Source organism: Peromyscus maniculatus, chromosome 11, assembly GCF_049852395.1.
Source record: "Peromyscus maniculatus bairdii isolate BWxNUB_F1_BW_parent chromosome 11, HU_Pman_BW_mat_3.1, whole genome shotgun sequence".
Lineage (NCBI taxonomy): Eukaryota > Metazoa > Chordata > Mammalia > Rodentia > Cricetidae > Peromyscus > Peromyscus maniculatus.
This window is the reverse complement of record NC_134862.1, coordinates 78484749-78506932: the sequence shown is the minus strand read 5'-3', so window position 1 is coordinate 78506932 and position 22184 is coordinate 78484749. Positions and strand designations below refer to the sequence as shown.

Sequence of the window (22184 nt, the reverse complement as noted above, 5' to 3'; positions counted from 1 at the left end):
GACCTGCCTGGACTGAGTCTACCAGGTTGATCGCAGTCCTCGGGGGAGGATTTGCCCTGGAGGAGGTGGGAATGGGGGGTAGGCTGGGAGTAAGGGGAGGGGGTGGGAGGGGGGAGAATAGGGGAACCCGTGGCTGATATGTAGAACTGAATGGTATTGTAAAATAAAATAAAATTTTAAAAAAACTGGAAAAAAAAGAATTAATCATGAAAAAAAAAAAAAGACAAAGCCAAACACAAAAAGAGTGTCTCTAATTGTGGCTGTGGCCTTTATCCTTCCATATAATTTGATCATCTTTATGAATGTTGTCTCAAGCATTCATGCTGCATGCATGAGGACAGGGTTCTGTAAGGATACACCATTGTAACTGAGTCATTGTGGACCAAAGATTCAACAGAACTGAGGTTTAACCTGGAGTAGAGAAAACCTTGCCATAGCCAGATCCAAGGGCAAAGTTCAGGATTTGGCCTTTTCCTGCTTACCTCATCACTGTTTAAAGCTCTTGGCCGAAAGGTCCTGGAAAAACAGAAAATATTATTACTTAGATTAGTGCCAGTTTCAGCTAAGCTCCGTTGAGTCAATAGTTCAGCGCCAGAGGACTGGTCAAGACAGTAAGAATAAATAACTTTTAAATGTCTCTGAGCATTTAAATTTATGATCTATAAAATTCTACCCAGAGAGGGGAAAATTCTGTATATATTTAAATTACAGACAAGTCCTGCCCAGGGATTAGTCATTAACAAGGGAGGTTTCCATAAATACATGGTTTAGATGTTTTTTAGCAGACTTAAGTATTTCAAATATCACAGACCCCTTACTGCATAGGAGGTACAGCTCAAAGGACTGGATAGATGAGGTTTTGATTTATGAAGCTTAGGTTCTATGGGGGTGGTCATTCAACACTGGAAGTTGTCACTGATAGGTTTTAGATTTATTTTCCTCAGTTACACTCAAGCTTGAGGGGTCAGCCTCCAGCCACCACCAGGGTATGCAAATAATTCCACGAAGGTGGTGAAGCCTTAGAAAAAATCTTATTTATCTGAGGACTAGAGTTTTTCTATCTGAGGGCCTTTAGACATAAGTTTCTATCTGTCTGAGTAAAATAAGGAAACACACACTTTCTGATGATAACTTTCTCTTTTACTTATCTTAAAAATGGTCTCTGATTCCTTCTGTCTCTACACTGCTATGTATTATACACACAGCTACATATCTTTCTTTCCATACATACCGCCATACATCTCTATACACAGTTACATCTGTTTTCACTCACTCTCTCATTCATTCATTCTCTCACATTTCTCCCACCCTCTCTGTTGCTTCGTCTTCACCTCTCACTCAGCACACACACACACTTCACTCACATTCTGCATACTTTCCTCCTCCACATTGCCACTGCTCTCTCCTAGCCAAACTCTGGACAACTATATGTTACATTCCCAGGGTCCGACCCACACTCATAACATGATAAGTCACACAGTTTTTCTCAGGCTAGTAAGGTCACAAAGACCAGCCAGTGAGTAAACACTTGGCCTTGCATATAACTCTTTCCCAGACAGAAATTGACATTGAAATTCAGGGCTTACAATAGCAGTAGCAGGCTGAACCCTGAGTGGTAGGGGTACGTGTAGAAAGAGAATTTTTGCAGGGAGTTATGTCTACTAAAGTTGCTTCTGTTCTGACCTTGATTCATCAACAAAAGACGCCTAGGATCTTGTCTTTGTGTATTTTCTGCAAAGCCAGCTTAGTCTGTTTTGAATTTGTTCTAAAATTAGCTGTGTTTGAGACTGAGAATACTGTTACTTTCCTGTGTCAGTTAAGAAAAATATTCCAATATTATTTTTATACATCAAAATTGTACAGCTTAAACAGAAATCATCTTCCTGACCATCCACAACTATGAGTGTGCCCAAAGATGGAAAACACACTACCAATGGGCTGTGGAAGGAACCCCACAGCTGTTCTTTTTAGGGAGGTATAGCAGTGGCACATGAGAAAGTTACAGACAGAAAGCAACCAGTTTCCACAGCCAGTGACCCCATGGCTTTGCCAGGTGGGGCTCCCCATCAGGCAGTTATACATCTGGCGGGTTGACTTGTCAAACATTAGTTGTCACCTGCTGTATACTGCCATGGCCCTCAGCACACTCATGGAGGAGGCAAGCAAACAAGAGGAGTACCCTTATGAGCAGTAACAAGGACACATCCATGCTGCCTCTTCCAGCCTGCAGACTCTGGAGTTCAGGTACCTGCCTCTCATCTCATTCAATCCTCGGAGTGCCTGGAAGTTCTGCACCAGCTGGTCCAGATAAGCTATGGCCACATGTTCTGCCAGCCGTGTATTGAGACCAGCGTAAAGAACAAAAAATGAACATGTCCATTTGGACAGGCATACCTTCCTTCAGAGGGAGTGCCAGCAACAGACATAGCCAAAAGAATAGAACTGGTATATCAGAGCTATACTACGTGTACTAGGGCTCTGGTTTGCCTCAGAGACGCGAGGTGCATGTAGGAACTTGTAAGAAGTACATGAGTAAGTTTGGGCCACTGCAAAAACTTGGTGAGACAACAAGATGTTTATATCCATTTTGTGGCTCAGAAAGGAGGCCTGTGCTCTGTTTGCTTTACCATTTACTATCTGATGGGAGTCTAAGTACCCTCAATGGTAGTTTAATTAGACATTTGCAAGTCAGCCACATTTTGTTTTGGGATCTTATTTGTATTGGAGGAATTGCTTATATAAAGAATGTTAGATGGCTCAGTTATTAAATATGTAAATAATTCAAATACCACATAATTTTATGAGTAGAAGAGGGACCATTCACTTGTACCATTTAAAATGCTACTTGAAGGACTGGAGGGAAATTGTCAGTGTTTGATGGAGAAAAATATACTGCGGTCTTATACATTTGTCTTTGTCATGTTTCATTCAAGAACTGCTTTTGTTATGATGGTTTAGATCTGCTTTTACACTCTTGAGGTTCTTAGACACATAACCATAAAGAATAGTCTCTATTAGCCATTGACAGATGAAAGAGACACAGGCTGAGTATGTGGTGGATGAGCTCCATGTGCACATTGGTGATGCTGTGTATAATGCTACATGTTCATGAATATCATCATGGTTAGACAAGATAACCAATTTCTAGTCTATGTAAAAAGATGAAGAAGAGAACCAAACAAGGACACCAGAGGAAATCTGAGATCAATTTTAATGTTTATCTTCTAGTCCCTAGCAAGAGTGTGAATTGTCTTATGTGAAAGGGGGAAAGCAAACACCTGAAGTCAACAAGATCCATTTTAACCAGATTACAGTATGTGGTGCTACAATAACTTCTGTGTTTAAAATGTATACTTAGCTTGGCATAGTGGTGCATGCCTAAAATGCAAGTTCTTGGGAGGTAAGGGTGAAAAAAATCAGTTCAAGGATAGCCTTAGTTAATGATACCATACTATAAAAAAAAAAATTAGGAAACTGAAAAAGGGAAAGAAAATATGTGTAAACTTATTGTCATAATATATATATATATATATATTTGAATTCATATATATGAATTTAATTCTATATATTTTTAAAATATTTGTAGCTTATTACTTAGAAATATTTTGATACTATAAGTGATTTCTTAAGATCCACCTGATGATATTTATGGCGGAAGTTTTTCACATTGATAATTTTGAGTGGAAATCCTAAGCTTTTAATTTTAACACCTTAAGAAAGTATAAAATAAAGCATAAATACTAAAAACCAAAGGGGGAAGCAGCATAGAGGAGATCAACTCAGTCCTGTCATGCCTGAAATGACTTTGCATTCTCTTTGAATGAACAGTTCTTTCTTTGTGATGGGCAAAGACTTCTCACTGGAGCTGGTATACACAAGGGATTACAGAGCAAGAGTACACCGTATACTTACTATCATGAGAAGTTTTGTGAACATAAAAATATTTTTACTTTCATTTTTTAAAATTCCAAAACCACAATGTAGAAAATATTAAGCACAGAGAGAAATTATCCCATGCCCTATGGCTCCAGCACAGTCTGGCCTTATCTTTTTCTTTTCCACTGATCTATACTTTTCTTATTTAAAAAAACAGTTTATATATAGAATACAATTTACATATTGAATAACACTGTAATAGAATGATTTGATGTGCTTTTAGACAGACTAAAAGGGGAAATTTTTCAGGTTATAAAACCTGTCCCCCCGGACAAATTTCTTTTAAATCACTTTTTCTAAATGGGCTATTGTGATAAATGTGCTCAGTGACTAGTTCTGTCTGTAATTGTACTGATGGTCAACATAACTGAAGAGAGATCCCAACATTCATAGCCACTGCCTCAAAGTAACAGCACATATTGGTTTCTTTTGGGATGTAAAGCTCATCCTCAGTTCTTCAATGCACAGAAAGTTGTGTGTTATTGTATTAATGGTCAACAGAACTAAAGAGAGATCCCAACTTTTATAGACACTAGCTCAAAGTAACAGCACATATTTGTTTCTTTTAGGATGCAAAGTTCGTCCTCAATTCTTCAATGCACAGAAAGTTGTGTTCACATATATCCACCATGAAAACCAAATGATGGAGTTGAAACAAGAACAGACCTAGCTTTGTATCTTTCGAGACTCCAAGGTGCTCTTTGCCTGTGCTCCAACCTTTCTCATCACCTTGTATTTTTCTTAAAAATTTTTAAGTGTATGTTTTAGGATGCACGGCTTGGTCCTTGTACTTGTTTCTGTGTTCCTTTGTTCCAAAGGGGTTTTTATAAAATCTCGTGTCTATCAGTGTCATATCTGTATGTTGATAGCTCCTCTCGTTAAGGCTCTAGCCTAGATAATTTGCTGTATCTTTTGTGGTGTGGGATAATGTTCCTGTACACTGGTTTAATAAAATGCTGATTGGCCAGTAGCCAGGCAGGAAGTATAGGTGGGGTGAGCAGACTAGAATAATGCTAGGAAGAGGAAGGGAGGAGTCAGGAGTCGCCAGCTAGACACAGAGGAAGCAAGATGACAAGGCAGAACTGAGAAAAGGTACCAAGCCATGAGACTAAACATAAATAAGAATTATTGGTTAATTTAAGTGTAAGAGGTAGTCAGTAATAAGCCTGAGCTAATGGCCAAGCAGTTATAATTAATATTATAAAATGATTACTTTATAAGTGGGCTGTGGGACTGTGGAGCCAGGAGGGACTGGAAAAAACTTTTGACTACACTTTTGAGTGTTACTCACCTCATCCCTCAGCAACCACTATCTCCTGCTGTGTAAATGTGTCTCCTTCTGAGTGATGTAAAATAGTGCCATATAGAATGTAGACTTTTAAGGCTGACTTGCTTTCACTCAGCATGCTTTTGCTGAGAGATTAGATATTGCACATGTCAATGGCCATTCATTTCCATTGTACATTTCCACCACTCTTTATTTAATTGTTCATCTGTTGAGAAATACTGGAGTTAGTTTCAACTTATGGCTCTTATAAATAAACCTTTTAAAGGAATTAATATACATTTTTAGTGCACACATGCTTCCATTTTTCTAGAATACATATTCAGGAGTGTGATCAATGAGTCAGAACTTAAGTTTATATTTAGTTTTCTGAGGAACTGTCAAATCATTTCCTAGAGAAGCTTCATCACTTTACTTTCCCATCAGCCATGTGGGAGAAACCTGTTTGTGCACTTCCCTGCCAGCAGTCGCTATAAGGAGTCTACAAAGATGGCTCTCCTCAGTGTGTGTACTGGAGTCTCATTACTTCCTTAGTGATGGATGATGGCAAGCATCTTTCCATGTCTCTATCTACTCCCTACGCATGCTTTTCACCAATTGTCCTTTCATTTATTGTTCATTGCCCTTTTGTATTTTTCTTTCTTTTATTGAGTTTCTTGAATATTCTATGTGAGTCCTGTCAGAGATCTGCTTTGCAAATTCATTCTCTGCAGTTTGTCTTTCTTCTTTGTTGAGACAGGATCTTTCTAGGTCATCTAAGCTGGCTCTGTGCCTGCTATCCTGAGAGTATAGACGTCATCTTACCTGGCTGTCTTTTCATGATCTTTATAGTGTGGTCTGCAGAGAAAAATTAAAAATCCATTTAACTGTGGTTATTCCAGTTTTTCAGTTAATTAGAATTATCTTTTTGCCCCATAGTTATCATATTACAGATCACAAATATTCTACAACTTAGAATGTTGTTTCAGCCACTTCCTGACTTCTTTTCACACCATCCAAACATACCTGTTTCTGTCTATTGGCTCTGATTTTCTTTCAGTTCTTTCTACTAGAGACAAAGAACCAAACTGGAATCAAACTTAGGGCAGTGTATAGCAAACTGGATGCTATAATAATGCACCAACCTCCCGAAGGGCAGATTGATGTTTCCCAAGAGCTTTCTGGAGACAAACTTAAAACAAACAAGTGACATGAAGAGTGGCAATTTTCATCTACATGGAAGCTGTTTAGAGAAGTTATTTTGATTGTAACCCAGAAACAGATTTGAGTCCTGAATTTACCAATACATGTTTCTGTGTCTCTGGAAGATCTTCCTTGTCTATTGGGGCTGCAGCAAATTTAATATTCTACAATTCTAAGTCACAGTGACATAGTGACCCAGTTGCAGACAGGGGTCTTACCTGTGAGAAAAGTGCTGCAAGATCCAGATTGGGAGGATTCAGAGAGGGATGAGGTAGCCATCCCAATGACTCTAGAGAAAGCTTTCTTGTTTGTTTGGTTTTGGGTAGCACAAAGACACCAGATACTTCCTGTTCCTTCTAGAATTTAGTGTTTAATCAATCCTCAACATCTCTGGGATTTCTGTATTGCAGTACTCTGAAATTTGTTAATTCTAATCTCAACCCATACTGAAAATGAGTGATTAGCATTAAGTTAGACAGACTAATACCATTTTTTTGGGGGGGGGAGCTGAGGACCGAACCCAGGGCCTTGTGCTTGCTAGGCAAGCGCTCTACCACTGAGCTAAATCTCCAACCCCTCCCCCCATTTTTTCTTATGTAAGTCTGGGTTAAAAGACAAGAGGAGCAGGAGTGAAAAGGGAGGAAGAAACTGATGCACAGCCATGTGGTAAGAAAAATATCACCTGGGACTGGTGGGTGAGAGAGATTTGTCCTGACTGTGGGCCAGGCAGGAAAACTCTAGCTACAAGGCTTGGCTTCTGATGAATTGTAATAGCATCTTTGCTCTGAGAGAATTTCACAAAGAAAAGCACATCTCCAAGGCAATTTGGAAATCAGTTTCGAAGATGTTTTTCTTCCAACCTGTCACCATAAGATTAGGAAACAAAAGAGTCTGTGCGTATATGGAGGGAAGAGAAGTGTAAGAATGCTAATAGCTGCTGCTGGAAGAGATGGAGTGGAGACAGAGCCTCTCTCCAAATCATGAGTGGGAACATGGAGGAACATGGTCATCAAATTGTGTTGAGCAGTTGGGGAGATGGACCAGTGGGTAAGAGTGTTTGCTGTGCTGTGTGCTGGGGGTTTAGAGCTCCCGTCCTCTACATAAAAATAGCACAGGCCGGGTTACATGCACCTGCAATTGTGCAGGGGAGACAAGTGGAGTCTGGAAGCTCCCCGCTCAGCCAGCAGAGCCAAAATGATGAATTTCAGGTTCAGTGAGAGACCCTGTCGCAAGGGAATAAGTCTTCCTTTGGCTTTCACATATGAATCCTTACCACCCAACACACACACATGTTCAGACACATTCACACACATAATCAAACTGATACTTAGAAAAGTAGTTGGTTAATTGGATCCAAACATTTAACCAGGTGTGGGAGTAGATCAATCCAAGATGGAGGTTGTGGAACTGGAGATCACCCTACAGGAAAGGATAAAAATATAATTTAATCAGAGGGCTGCTAACCCAGAACACCATGTTAAATATCTTCCACAGAACAGTTGGATGCTCTGTGGTTTTTTTTTTTTCTTGTTGTTGTTGTTGTTGTGCTTTTTTGTTGTTGTTGTTCAAAGGAGAATAAAAGTGAAACTTGGCAAACCTTTAATTGATCCCTAAGTTTGATACTGTTGGAGACTTTTGGGATGTGTACAATGTGTACAACTATATCCAGTGGTTTAATAATTTAATGTCTGGCTCTGACTACACATTTCTTAAGAATGGCATTGAGCCTTAATGAGAAGATGAAAAAACAAACTTGGAGGAAGATGGCTGATTACATTGAACAAACAGCAGAGACAAAATGACCTCAGCCACTTTGACTAGAGACCCTGTAGGGCCTCACTGGAAAATCCTTTGAAGACTATAGTGATGATGTATGTGGAGCTGTTGGTAATGTTACAGCTAGAGGTGATAAGACAGTGGCATGGACCACAGAATGTGAAAATAGAGAAGCAGTCACACACATAGGGAGGGTATACGAGGAAAGGTTGGGACTTCCTCCAAACACAGCTATTGGTCATCAGCCCCATGAACACTCAGCTACAGAGTGGTCTCACCTTTAAAAATAGGTGTGTTGTTTAAGAGAACACTTTCAGAGTATTCTCATAGGACACTGGTCAAAATTCGGGAACTGAACCAAAGTCTCATTCATCAAAGCAGAGTGAACTGCATTGAAGTTTGATTCCATCTAAATGTGGCTAAGACATAAGAGAAGTCTCATTCAACTTTGTCTTGTATGTCTATGTCCATTCTTTTCTTCTAGAATGTCCATTATCCCAATCAAAGAATTACAGTACACGTCATCCCCAGAATACACAAATGTGTTCCTGGTCCACTTGGCAACAACTAAGTAGAATTAACAATGCACATGTTTGCCTTCCCACAATACTGGAAAAAGCACTTGCATTTCTATTACCACAGCAGGAAAAGACCCATTTCTGTTCTACTCTATTTGGAAGCAATTTTTGGTGGCATGGAAGTATGAATACAGTTTTCTAGCAATCTGTTTCCTTTGTAAAAGGCCCCTAGACCTTAATAGGACCCCAGTCCTTAGCACAACTGATACCATGATGGTGTTCCATTTAAGGCCCTGGAACCCAGCACACAGGCAATAAGAACAAAGACCTAATCCATCAAAGTCCACAGATCTGGGAAAGTCCCTAAATGTACCAACCTTGCTTTTTGGCTTCTGTGGTTCCAATTCTGGCTAACAGTTCTTACTTATTAGCTGAGGTGTGTCAAACCAGGATATGGATTTTATGCTTAAAAGCCCACCCTGAGAAAAGCTCAGGACTGGACTCGGGTCCTGAACATCTAGCGTAGTTGCTGACCAGCTGGTTAAAGACTCCCTGTTGGCTTGAACTTGTGTCTGAGAGGTCTTCTTTGGTGAAGGCCTCACACCACCTTCCACAGCATTTTTCCTGACCGTAGTCTTGCTGATGGCTGCTTAATTTTCATTTGCTCCCTCCTTGATAACATCAGTGATTCTGATTCCAGTTCTTACTTTTGTCTTGATATTTTTTTTCCTCATATAACACTTGTGGGGGATCCAGGAATATGACAAAAAGGTGGAATAAACATTAAATATGTACATTCTGTGACAGTTTTTTGTGACTTCAAAGCTTTGCTACAAATTTATGCATTTCATTCAAATCAGTGATCTATTTGTGTGATTTCCTAAACATAATTGTGGAGTATTAAAAAAAAAAAAGTAACATCATAATTACATCCCTAGCTAGAATTGGTGCACCTGTTCTTGCACCTTTTTTTTTTGGTTTGGTTTGGTTTTGGTTTTTGTTGTTGTTGTTGTTGTTGTTTTTCTGAGACAGGGTTTCTCTGTGTAGTTTTGGTGCCTGTTCTGGATCTCGCTCTGTAGACCAGGCTGGCCTCGAACTCACAAAGCTCTGCCTGGCTTTGCCTCCCAAGTGCTGGGATTAAAGGCACGGGCCACCACCGCCTGGCTGTGGTTTTGCATCTTTAAGCTGGTATGTTAGCACTTTTTAAAACTCGGTTATTTTAATTTGGTTAGAAATGACTCAAGTCGAACAGTGGTCCCATTCATATGAAAACAGTGTACAAACCCAAATAAATATGTACGGTCAACTGTCTTTTAGAAAACTAGATTTCTCCTGTTCCTCCATAGCCGTGGAAGGAGTCTGTACTTTGTTGTGCGCAGCAGTCACTTCTCGTCTTGGAGTATCTTCCCATGGACAGCCCAAGTTCGGAGCATTAGTTTATTATTATGTCTATTACATATTTTAATAAACTGAATAGATAGCTCATATACTGAAACCATTTAACCATCTCAGATTTGGAAAGGATTTGAAGATGACCCACTGGCCAACTCTTCCTCTTTTCTTTTTTCTTTTTTTGTGCACAATATAACTGATTATTAATTTTTGACCATTTTCTTTCCCTTCTAACCTCCCTACCCCACCTAACTTCATGGTCTCTCTCTCTCTCTCACTTTCTCTAAGACAAAACAAAAACCGCATTAAAAACATGGAGTCTGCTTTGTGTTGGCATAGAGCCTGCCTGGGAGTGTGGTTGATAGACCCAGTGACGCTCTGAGAAAACTGATTTCTCTTTCCCAGCAGGTATCAGTTGCAAATAGCCTCTTGGTTGGGGGTGGAACTCTGTGGCCACTTCCCATTCTCAGCCCAGCACACTTTTAGACATGTACACTGCGCCAAGACTTGCCACAAATCTTGAGGATCCCCAAATGTTTCAGACACAATCCCTTTCATGAAAGAGCTTGCATCTGCAACCAGCAAGTCTAGTCAGTACAGCAAGAGAAACAGTGGCAAGGACCGTGGAGATAATCCAGTCAGTAAGAAGAGCTCCTGCTGCTGATGTGCAAGGACTTGAGTTTGGATCCCTGTCATCCATGTCACAGCCAGGCATGGCCATTCACATCTGTGATCCCAGTGTCTGGGCACGAGGGTGATGGAGACAAGAGGATCATTGGGGATTTCAGGGAGGTGCTGGGCAGTCAAAAAATGGCAAGCTCTGGGCTCATCTGGAGATCCTGTTTCAAGGAGGTAAGGCAGAGAACAAGAAACACACACAAACACACACACACACACACACACACACACACACACACACACACACAGTGGCGACAAGGATACAAGATGTGGTGTTTCTGAGGCATGTACAGAAACTACTGAAAACAGGAAGGAAAAAATGCTGATTTCTCCCTGGATCCATGGGAAAAACCACATGAGAGGTTTGTAGTTGGGGGAGATAAAGTTAGGGAAGGTTTCAGAGTCAAAGAGGAGTCCTTTCTGAGGCTCTAGTATCACCAGATTGTTCTTTTGAAGGTACAGATGGAGTGAGGAGACTAGGAGGTGAACGGGGTAGAGCTAAGTACACATCCCCAGACTTCTAATCTGCAACCAAATGCCAAAAACAAAAGGTCCCTATTACAAGGTTATTAAAGATTCAAATTTTTGCTTTATGTTTTATAAATCCATTTTATTGTCAACAGAATGATTTGTCTGAAAACAGCATCAGTATCTGAGCATTGGTTAGAACCTTGGAGAGTGTGTCTAGGGAGAAAGGGGCAAGAGCAGACATATCCTTTGTACAGCTGGGACTAAACTCAGAATCCAGTTCTTGTTGCCTTTTTCCATTATCTTGCTTCACACACACAAGCCACCCCTTTCAGGCTATACTTACACTCTCCCCAGGGTGCTAGATAATGTTGTCTGTTTAGACTATTTTCATTTTTACATCATTTTCCCATGAAGATTTTGTTGTTTCCTCTTTCAGACATGACATGAGGACCTCAGGCTGGCCTGATCCCCATGGCACCTTAAAAGACAATGTTCCCCAGGGAGAGGCAACGTTGGGGATGTGTGGTCTCAGAGGCTGCATTCCCATCCTCCCTGGGCTATCTTAGAAGAGCTAGAATACAAGCAAGGTTCATTCCTTGTGGAGGAAAACATTCACGACTGTAGCCGCCACGGCTTCTTCTGATGCCATTTACAAACACTGCGGTTTGAGTCTGTTCACAGAAAAATTAATTGTTGGTTTTGAATGTTATTGCAGAAGAAGCCCGATCAGTTTCTCAGTGTACCATTCTGGGAAAATCTGACCATCTACAAGATTCTATTTCAGACGGTCTCCAGGAAACAGCTTATTAAAAGCATGCCCTTTCCAGGAGTGGCTTAAGCGGGCAAAGCTCTTTCCCTTTTGGTCCCCAAGACAATGCAGGCATTGTATGAAGACAGAAGAAAATGTGTCTACATTTATGTGTTTTAGGAAAGCTAAAGGTGCCCAACTGTAAAACGTTTCTTTCCTCACTGACACTTCTGACCTGCCTTCATACGTTTCTCCATGACTTAGACCTCACAGTCCCTAACCAAAGCTTACCTACAGAAGAATGCAAATACATATCTCGATAGCTGTGAGAGCATTAGCATAATGCTTGGCCAAGAACTAGTGATCCATGTGTGCTGACTAATCTGGTAGTGATTTCTTTCTTTGCTTGCTGATCAGAATCCCTAAACTCAGTTTGTATCAAGCCCTGGAGTTAAGAGGCACTCACTATGAGATCAAACTTAGTGTACTCCCAGCCCCTGAGGAGAGGTGCACCTGGGAACATTCTTGTGACCGAGTGCAAAATGTGATTCCAGTGGCTGGAACTCTGGCTATGATAAGGGAGCATCAAGTGCCCTCAGAGACCAGGAAGGGGCGTAGACACCTGGCTCTCAAATCCCGGGAGCTGTTGCATAATTCCTAGAAACTGCAGCCATTTTTCAACATCCATTAGTACTAAGAATTTGCTAAGAATCTGCTGGGAAGCTCCAGAGAGCCCGATAAGAGGAGAGGGCCATCATCCTGAGTGAGGTAACCCACCCTCAGGACAAACATAGTATGTACCCACTCATAAGTGGATGCTAGATGTAAAGCAAAGGATAACCAGACTAACAATCCACAACTCCAGAGAAGCTAGCTAACAAGGAAGACCCAAAGAGGAACCCATGGATCGCCCTGGGAAGGGGAAATAGATGAGAACTCCATGAGTAAACTGGGGATGAGGGGTGGGCAATGGAGGGTAGGGGATGGGGGATGAGAACATAAGGGAATGGGATGGTTGAGCTGGAACAGGGATGGAGTGGGAAAGCAATGAAAGAGATACCATGACAGAGGGAGACATCATGGTGATAAAGAGAAACCAGGTGCTAGGGTGGTTGCCAGGAATCCCCAAAGATGACCCCAGCTTGGATTAGTGGAAATAGTGGAGAAGGTGCATGAACTGAACTGGCTTGTCCCAGCGATCAGATTGGTGAATACCTTAACTGTCATCACAGAGCTTTTCTGCAGTGACTGATGTCCTTATTGACTACAGCATGAGGTTTAAATATTGCCCATCCAATGGGCTAAACTGAAAGACCCATAAGGTCATGAACATCCTCAATTTTGTTCAGAGATTCAGCCTAGTAAGTAGTCCTAGAAACCTGGATGTTTCCTGCCATATCTGTTTACTGGACTGAGTGACCACTGAAGCCAGAATGATGGGTGGACTGTGTGGGTCTCAGTACGTGTATCTAAACATGAATGTATGAGGGAGGCAAAGGCATGGACAGCAATTGAGTTGCTGTGAATCTAAATCTTCCAATTAACTTTTATAACTCACATTGGACTTCAAACACATATTTTGCTAGTGTGTAGCATTATATGTGCTTTCCCCATCCTAAGTTGGAATCTAAGATTTGATGGTGAGTTTCCAAAGGCTCAACATGCACTTCGAGGATGATGTTTGGACTTCATTCATCTATCCATCCTAGTTACTACTGTGGTGTCCTTTGGTCTTCTCCCTAATGGCTTCTCTCTAGATCTTAGCGTTCTGTCAGTCCATCCTTCATATACACATAGGTACAGGGATTTGAGTGCAGTTTTTCAGCCCTGTCTTGAAGTCTGTCTGTGGACCTCTTCAACTGGAAACTCTAAGGAACCATTTCTCTCATAGGATATTCTTGTGTTTCTCAAGTTCTGTTTTAAAAGGTTGGTCCATCTTCTACTCTCCAGGCCCTCATAGACCTCATCTTCCTGGGTGTGTTAGTTACTTTTCTCATACTGTGACCAAATAACTGACAATAAATGACATAAGGGTGCTCACTTCATCAGCACATAGACTAAAATTGGAACAATACAGAGAAGATTAGCATGGCCCCTGCACAAGGATGACTCACAAATTCATGAAGTGTTCCATATTTAAAGAAAGAAAGAAAGGAAGGAAGGAAGGAAGGAAGGAAGGAAGGAAGGAAGGAAGGAAGGAAGGAAGGAAGGAAGGAAGAAAGAAAGGAAGAAAGGATGACATAAGGGAGGAAGGACTGATTTGGGCTCACGGTTTGAGAGCATAATCTGTCCTGCACGAAAGGTCTGATAAACAGCGTTGGTGGCAGCGCTGGTTACGACAGAACCCAGTATCAACATTCACAGCTTTATTAGGAGGAAAAGCGGGGAAGGGGAGAGAGGAGAGCCAGGCCTGGAAAGGAAAGCATGTGTGGAGAGAGGGAAAGATGGTGGGGGAGGAGACAGAGCAGAACAGAGAGCAGGTGGGGTCAGCGATCGGCTTTTAAGGGCTCTCTGTGAAGCAGGCTTGCGGAGCTTCGCACATAGTCAATGTAGTCGCCAGCACACACTGATGACGTAAGACACAAGACCTTTTGCTTAACTCCCAAACTGCGTATGTGCGGCCACGCAGCTGGAGTAAGGGCAGAATTCTAACACTGCAGGGAAAGCAAGATGACAGGAGCGGCTTGTGGTTGTGGTTTGGCAGAAGGTCGGGATCCCTGATCACATCTGGGCAGATGAAGAATCGGGAGAAAATGGAATACAGATACCCAGCTGAATCTCCCTTCTATCTCCTCTCATTGGACTGGTAAATCCAGCCTGTAGGATTTGTGTCATCCATATTCTGGGTTGGTTTTCACGCCCCAGTCAGTCCTCTCTGGAAAAATCCTCACTGGTGCACCCTCATCAATAGGTATTCCATAATCTAGTCAAGTTGACAAAATTCATGTCACACTCGGACCATATAAGAGATATAGAATGAAGGTCTTCTGTTTCCAAGGCCCAGAAAACTAAGTTTGCATCAACTCCCTTCTGTGTTTTCTTTTCTTCCCGGGCCTGGAGAAGTATTTTTCTAGTTAATGGAGCGATACTCACCTGACTTCTAGCTTTGTCTACTTTCCAACGATTTCACATCTTCGTCGATTCTTTCTAGAAAGTTTTGGAAAACAAATCCAAAATCAAAAGACTCACAAGGCATTTTGGTCCTCACCAGAATGGTAAATAGAAACTACAAACTTGTATAGAAGAACAAAATGGGAAGACCACAGGGGGCAATTTCTACTTCAAAAACATTTCATCTCATTTCTTTTTTGGTAAATCTTTGCATTCCTATGGGATAAGAAGATATTTCTCATCCAATCATTTGATATCTTTCCTCTAGAGATTAGAACCTGGGGCTGTCTCAAATTAGGGTCTCCAGGAAGATAAGCTCCTTACGCAAAGCAATCCAAATAAAAACAGCATACTACTCACAGTAGAGCTAGCCATCTTGAGGTCACTTGTCAGTAATTGCTGAGGTTGACATGGTTAGTGATGGAAGCTGGTTTATATTTTCAGGGTGGGGTGGGGAATTCTCAAGTCCATTGCATCTTGCTGAGGCATTTTCTCAACACACGTACATAATGTCAATGTCATAATAGTTATCTTGGTAACAGAGCATGAATCATTGAGCATCAGTGTGCCTGTCAGTATTTGTTGTGGTTCTGGGAGGTGGGGGGGCACAAAACAGGTTGACCACACAGCTTCTGTGACAGGCTTACTGGCAGGCAACATCTAGATCCAGCCATAAACTGACACCACCCAGGGATCTACCCAGGGATGGGGAAGTACCTAACACCCCAAACATTCGAACCATTAGATAAGGTGGCCAGATGTGCCTGAGTCTAGCACACACCTATTTTTTTTTTTTTTACAGATACCCCTAGACAATTGTCAGCCAATCAAGATCCTGAATCCTGGAAATCCCCTCATCCAAACCTCTACTATGATAAAACCCTACCCTGCCTGGGCCCAGGGCTCTTTGCTCTCACCACTGCCTCAGACAGAGAAACCAAGTCCCCGGACCTTGAAGATTATAAAGGATCTTTGCTTTTACATACCAGATTTGGTCTCTGTGGTGGTCTTTTAGGGGTCCCCTCGATCTGGACATAACAGTTCTCAGATGATATTGCATTGGAGAGCCTAGGATGCTATCTAGTTATTGGATTTTCTGGGATTCTGCCTTTGGTGTCAAACAGTTGTCTCCGTTTCAAACACCACAGGGCTGGTCAGAAAGCATGGTGCTTGGAGGTCCATCATCACCTCCAGTTTCTGCTGTGTAATATTCTTGTCCAGGTATAAGTGAACTGAATTACATATGTCAAGAGACAGATGATGATGTACATTTGTAATCCCAGCCCTCAGGAGATACAGGCATGGGAATCAGGAGTTCAAGGCAAACCTCAGCTATGTAGTGAGTTTGAGGCTAGTCTGGGCTACAAGAGGCCCTACTTCCAAATCAAAACAGGAATAATTAGAACAAATAGATAGTATGTCAAGAAGCTCCTACATTTACCATTGAGCGGTTGAGGAGAGTGTTGCCTGACGTATATACATAGGCCTTTTGTTGTCTTTAGCACAAGCTGAGGGCAGTACATTCTTTGTTTCGACCAGCGGCTCTAGAGAAGTAACAACTTGTCTAATCTTACACTTCACACTAAAACACTTTTTGTTAAGCATCACAGACTTGATCTCAAATGCTTCCAAGGGGTAAAATTTGATCGCAGCAATGACCGCATTATCCTGGCAAGAACTTGAGATCCATAGTCAGGAAATGAGGGCAGGAGTTCCAGCTCCATCACTTTTAGGTCCAGTGATTTGGTGTGACAAATCCTGATTTAAATCTCATTTTCTCAGGTTATAAAATTACATGAATAGTCATGTCTACCTCATCAGCTAGAAAGATTAAGTGAAATCTCATCTATGAATAACACTTTGTGACCTCTGAATTAAACAAAAGCCCATGTGTTCATTATTTACACTGTTCATCTGTGATTCCTAGACTCTCTGTGTGACTCACAGTCTTCAGTTTCCCCAGACCTTGCCAAGGTCACCTGTGATTGCATAATGCAGATACCTACCCAACAATATAATCTTCATCTCCTTGACCTAAGTCTTTCCCCATCAGCAATCTAATATTGCAGAATCTGGGCCTTGGAATAGCCTGACCTCTGTGATAGTAAATTCCAATATTCTACAATCTGATCCCCATCTCCCCAGCCCTACTTAAAGCGGTTCTATTCCTCCAATGCAGCCAGGCTCCTTACTTTATTACAACTTTGTTCTTAAGCCAAACATGGTGGCTCATGTCTAGGGTCCCAATAATCAGGAGGCTGAGGCAGAAGCATTGATATAAGTTTGAGGCCAGCCTGGTTAGGTAGTAAATTGCAAGCCATCTTGGGTTGTAAGATGATGTGGCCACTGGTAGGATTCTCATGCTTTGGGAGATGGATGGCCCTTCATCCCTCTAGATATGGATGAGTTGAGAGAACATGTTGAAGGAATTATGATCAGGGATGGAGACTACATGGGGAATGTAATATCTATCTCTGAGCCCACAGACTTACAATTTATTCAAATACACATTTGTCCCTGCAATTTCTACATCCCTTTTCATTTTACTTTTGTTAGTATTTTGTATTGTTTTGTGTTTTTGAGACAGGGCTTCACTGTATAACCATGTTGGCCTCCAACTCAGGATCTACCTGTCTCAACTTCCTGAGTGTTGGAATACAGTTATACACTACCACATGCCATGACTGTTTCCACTCACAGAGAGAGAAGGAAGATTTTTCTTTTCCAGATCAGTGTTAGTTCTTTTTACGTCTGATGATTTATTCCCATAAAGCAATTTATACCTTCAATGTTGTCTTTAAAGTTCTACTTACTTTGCTTACCCATTCCTTTCTTCTTCCTTCCTTCCTCTCTGATTCTGTTTCTGTCTCTGTCTCTCTCTGTCTCTCTGTCTCTCTCTCTCTCTCTCTCTCTCTCTCTCTCTCTCTCTCTCTCTCTCTCTCTCTCTCTCTCTCTCTCTCAGAGCCTGGGCTGGGCTGGACTAAAACCAAGCTGGTTCTCATCCTCGTTGTTATGAGTGACATTTCTCAGACATTTCCCTCATCTAAACTTCCTATGGTTCTCTAGATAACTTAATTTTCTTATCTGTTAAAATCCCACTAAGGAAAAAAATGTGTAAGTGACACTAAGTGCTTTGGTTGTAAAACTGTAAGGCTTATCTCTTTTTAAGAAAACAGTGGTTATCCCAGACATAAACAATAACCTTCAAATTGGGAGTCTCAGTTTAACTATGGTTATTATTCATCATCATTAAAAAAAGAAACCTGAAAACATGTAACACCAGAGCCAAGCAGCTTTTTCCTTATAACTAGAGTGTGTTGAGAGCATTGAAGGTTACGTCATACAATACCTTCATTGTGTGGATAAGGAAACAGAGGTTCCAAGAGTTAAAGTGATTGATTAGGCCAGTATTGATAGTGTATGTGTTTTACTCCCTATGTCTTTGATGCCCTGGTATTTGAGGCTTTGATGCTGGAAAGACTGCCCTGTTCAGTACTAGTTAAGTCCTAGAGGAAGCAAAGCACCCACATGCAGACTTTGGTATAGAAAGTCCAAACCAGCATCTGTTTGTTTGGGACCAGACTAGTCTTGAACTGAACTAGATTAGTCTGGAATTGAACTGGAGATCATCCAGCTTCTCAAATGTTGGGATTACAAGGCTGTGCTGGCACACCATGTTCAACTCTGTGTTTCATCAGACCCTCACACCAATACTCCTGCAAGGTACCTCAGCTTCAGGTTGTAGCTGCTAAGGACTACTGTTCCAGCTCACAGCCTTCAAAATGGAATCAGAAGATACAGTCTTAAACTTTTGTAGTTTACCTAAGCTGTCTGTTCCTTCCTGGAATAACCACAACACAGGCTCTGGACCATTTGCCACTATCTTCCTTCTCTTTCCTGACTGGTTAGGTGGCCCCTATAGGCTGTGACTTGAATTTCTAGGAATCCGTGAAGATAAACTTTCTGCATGAAAACAGTTCCATGTCTGCTCTGACCACGCTGCTTCAGGTACATTTCCAACAATATCATAGTTGTTAGTACTAAGAGATCTGGGACTGGTACCTGAATGTCAGACAGGAAACCCTTTCTCCTTTTACTTTTACTGTGCTCATACAACACCAACCACCTCCAGAGAGAGCTGAAGTCCAAGGATGTGTCTCTGAAGAGGACCAAGTGAGATCATAAAGATAACTACTACTGGAACAAAAATTAAATACAGCACAAATGTATAGTGACATACTATTCCCAGAAATATCTAAAGGAATATTCATAATATCTGTTGGTGTTGTGTTTATGCTCACATGTGGAAGGAGGTTAACATGAAATTGAGCTGGAGCTAGAGAAAGGAACCAAGATTTGCTCACCTGGGTTTTGTGCTTGTCTTATGGGCATCTGTGGAAGCTTGACTTATGGGTATCTGTGGAAGCTTGACTTATGGGCATCTGTGGAAGCTTGGCCTAAGCATGGTAACACTAGAAATTCTGTGGAAATGCTTAGCCTTGTGGTCAATGATTATAATCCCAGCACTAGAATTGAGGTAGGAAGATGGTATTGGGGGTATTGAGGCAGGAAGAACATGAGCAAGAAGCCAGCCTGGGTCAGAGTGGACATGAGAAGTCACGTGAGAAGACGTGAGAAGTCTATGTGCACTCTGGAATGAGGAGAGCTAAAGATCCACCTGCACATGTTGGTGTGCCTGGAGTGAAGCGACCTTAAAGAAAGCTTTTATACTCCATAGCTGAGGAAATTGAGACATGGTTATCTATTTCCTAGCCAGACCAGCTAATCTTTTCTAAATGGTATGAGCTCATAGACGTTGGGCTCTAAATGGCTGTTTTTGTGGGAATGCTGAATTCTTGGTGTGAACTGACCACTATAGGGAGCAGTGGGTAAAGTGATCAGAGATGGTGAAAAAGAATACCCACCTCTCTCACTGCTCTAAAGAAGTTAGAGCAAGCTCATAAAAGGTCCAAGATTTTGAACATCCCGGAAAACAGGACAGTGGAGAGGACTTCCCCAACTAGAATGAGAAGAGACAGGAGGAGGCAATGGTTCATCCCTGAGCTCTCCCAAGACCAGGATTCCTCAGCTCCCTTTGAAGGCTTGTGGTCCTGAGTCAGTTTGGGACTTTAAGGCCGGAAACTGTGGATTATTTATGTAAAGATCATGTCATTTGGATTCAGGTCACTTGCTGCAGGACCTGAGATGTTAAGATGATTGCGTGTTAATTTTCTTGTTTTTCAGCACAGCACCACCATGGAACTACTATGTTATTACTAAGTCCACTCAATGTCTGGAGAAGAGAGAACTGAAGATTTCAAATGCCTGAAACCCCAATCTTTACTAATAAAACAGAAAATAGCTAAACAGTTTTCTAATCTACCACTTATCTCTGTTTCATTATTGTTTGGAGTACAATTTTAAGACAATTTAATCACTTCTCTACATGTGTATAAAATTGACTTGACTCTCCACTTTTCTGGGACAATCATTTTGGCCCCTTAGTGAATGGGATTAATAAAAATGTATATGTTGATATTACATGAAATCTCTCATATTGGCTGGACATGATTGCATACATCTTTAATCTCAGCACTCAGGAAGCAGAGGCAGGCAAATCTCTATTGAGTACAAAACCAGCCTGGTCTACATAGCATGCTCCAGGTCAGACAGGGGCTAAATAGTGAGACCTTGTCTGTGAAAGAGAAGTCTGTCAAATTGAACTGGAATGGAGACATATACTCAAGCTAATTAAGTAAGCTCTGAAGAGTTACTCCATTCCTATGTGACACCTTAGGACTTCGTGGACGTAAAAGGTCTGATTTGGAGTTACTGCCTCTTATTCTTTTGAGCATATTTGCTATCTAGTCTCTGTGTTGGGAAAAGCAAAATGCAAGGTCTCAGGCACTAAGCAAGCCAGGTAGCACTGAAGCATGTATCTAGCCCCCCATTTACACCCTCAGCACAGCTCTTAGCCAAAGGAATTCACAAGGACCTTGTAGCCCCATAGTCACTCTGGAAGTTTCAGAATGTGGATACCTGTTAAGAAGCAAGGCTGTGCCGGGCAGTGGTGGCACTCACATTTAATCCCAGCACTCAGGATGCAGAGGCAGGTGAATCTCTGTGAGTTCGAGGCCAGCCTGGTCCACAGAGTGAGTTCCAGGACAGCCAGGGCTGTTATACAGAGAAAGTTTTTCTCAAAAAACCCAACAGAGAGAGAGAGAGAGAGAGAGAGAGAGAGAGAGAGAGAGAGAGAGAGAGAGAGAGAGAGAGACTTGGGGAAAATAAACTGAACTGCTGCTAAATTATCTCAGGAGAACATTTAAAAAATGTTTTCAGTTTTCATTTGTTAATGAAATTCACACATGCTATTTAGACATCTCCTCCAGGGACAGCAGAAAATTCAAAAGTCCTCTAGGGAATTAAGCATTTAAATTTCCCATAAACTTGTTTCTTTGCAAGCAGAGTTAATCAAGTCAGGCAATGAGAAAGGAAAGGAATTGCCTTTATCCAAATATACAAAGCTGGACTTCTCAGGAGACGCTGGTCTCTCCCAGACCTCATGGACTGCTAAAGCTTTAAAAAAAAATACATAGTTGAAGATTGAATTTTTTTAATGTTGTTCATTTTTTTATATTTCTTTTTTTTTACTTTATTTTATTTTTTTCTATCAGCATCTTGATACAGTGCAAATTCTTATCCTAATAGTGAAATGTTTCACTGAAGCTTGTCCAGTGATTGAGTAAAACCAAAACTTATTATAAGCCACAGTCATCCTAGGGTCCCCCCTGCTATGTAGCCTCCCTGGTTCTGTGGGTTGCAGTCTGATTGATCTTTGCTTTATATCTAGAATCCACTTATGAGTGAGTACATACCATGCTTGTCCTTCTGGGTCTGGGTTACCTCACTCAGGATGATTTTTTCTAGTTCCATCCATTTGCCTGCAAACCTCATGCTGTCATTGTTTTTCTCTGCTGAGTAGTACTCCATTGTGTATATATACCACATTTTCTTAATCCATTCTTCAGTTGACAGGCATCTAGGTTGTTTCCAGGTTCTGGCTATTATGAATAATGCTGATATGAAC

General features: G+C 41.4%; 1 long non-coding RNA gene, 1 other non-coding gene and 1 pseudogene across 2 annotated transcripts; 2 read left to right on the top strand and 1 right to left on the bottom strand.

Annotated features, from left to right (window-relative positions):
* Positions 1-7746: 7746 nt before the first annotated feature.
* LOC143267728 (uncharacterized) lies at positions 7747-15567 on the bottom strand. Its single transcript, XR_013043153.1, has 3 exons — positions 15458-15567; positions 15080-15133; positions 7747-7822 (listed from the first exon to the last, which is right to left on the bottom strand). It is a non-coding gene; the product is annotated as an uncharacterized LOC143267728 (long non-coding RNA).
* LOC102918022 (eukaryotic translation initiation factor 4E pseudogene) lies at positions 8001-8482 on the top strand (annotated as a pseudogene).
* On the top strand, positions 14020-14126 carry LOC121821477 (U6 spliceosomal RNA). Its single transcript, XR_006062298.1, has one exon. It is a non-coding gene; the product is annotated as a U6 spliceosomal RNA (small nuclear RNA).
* Positions 15568-22184: the final 6617 nt, after the last annotated feature.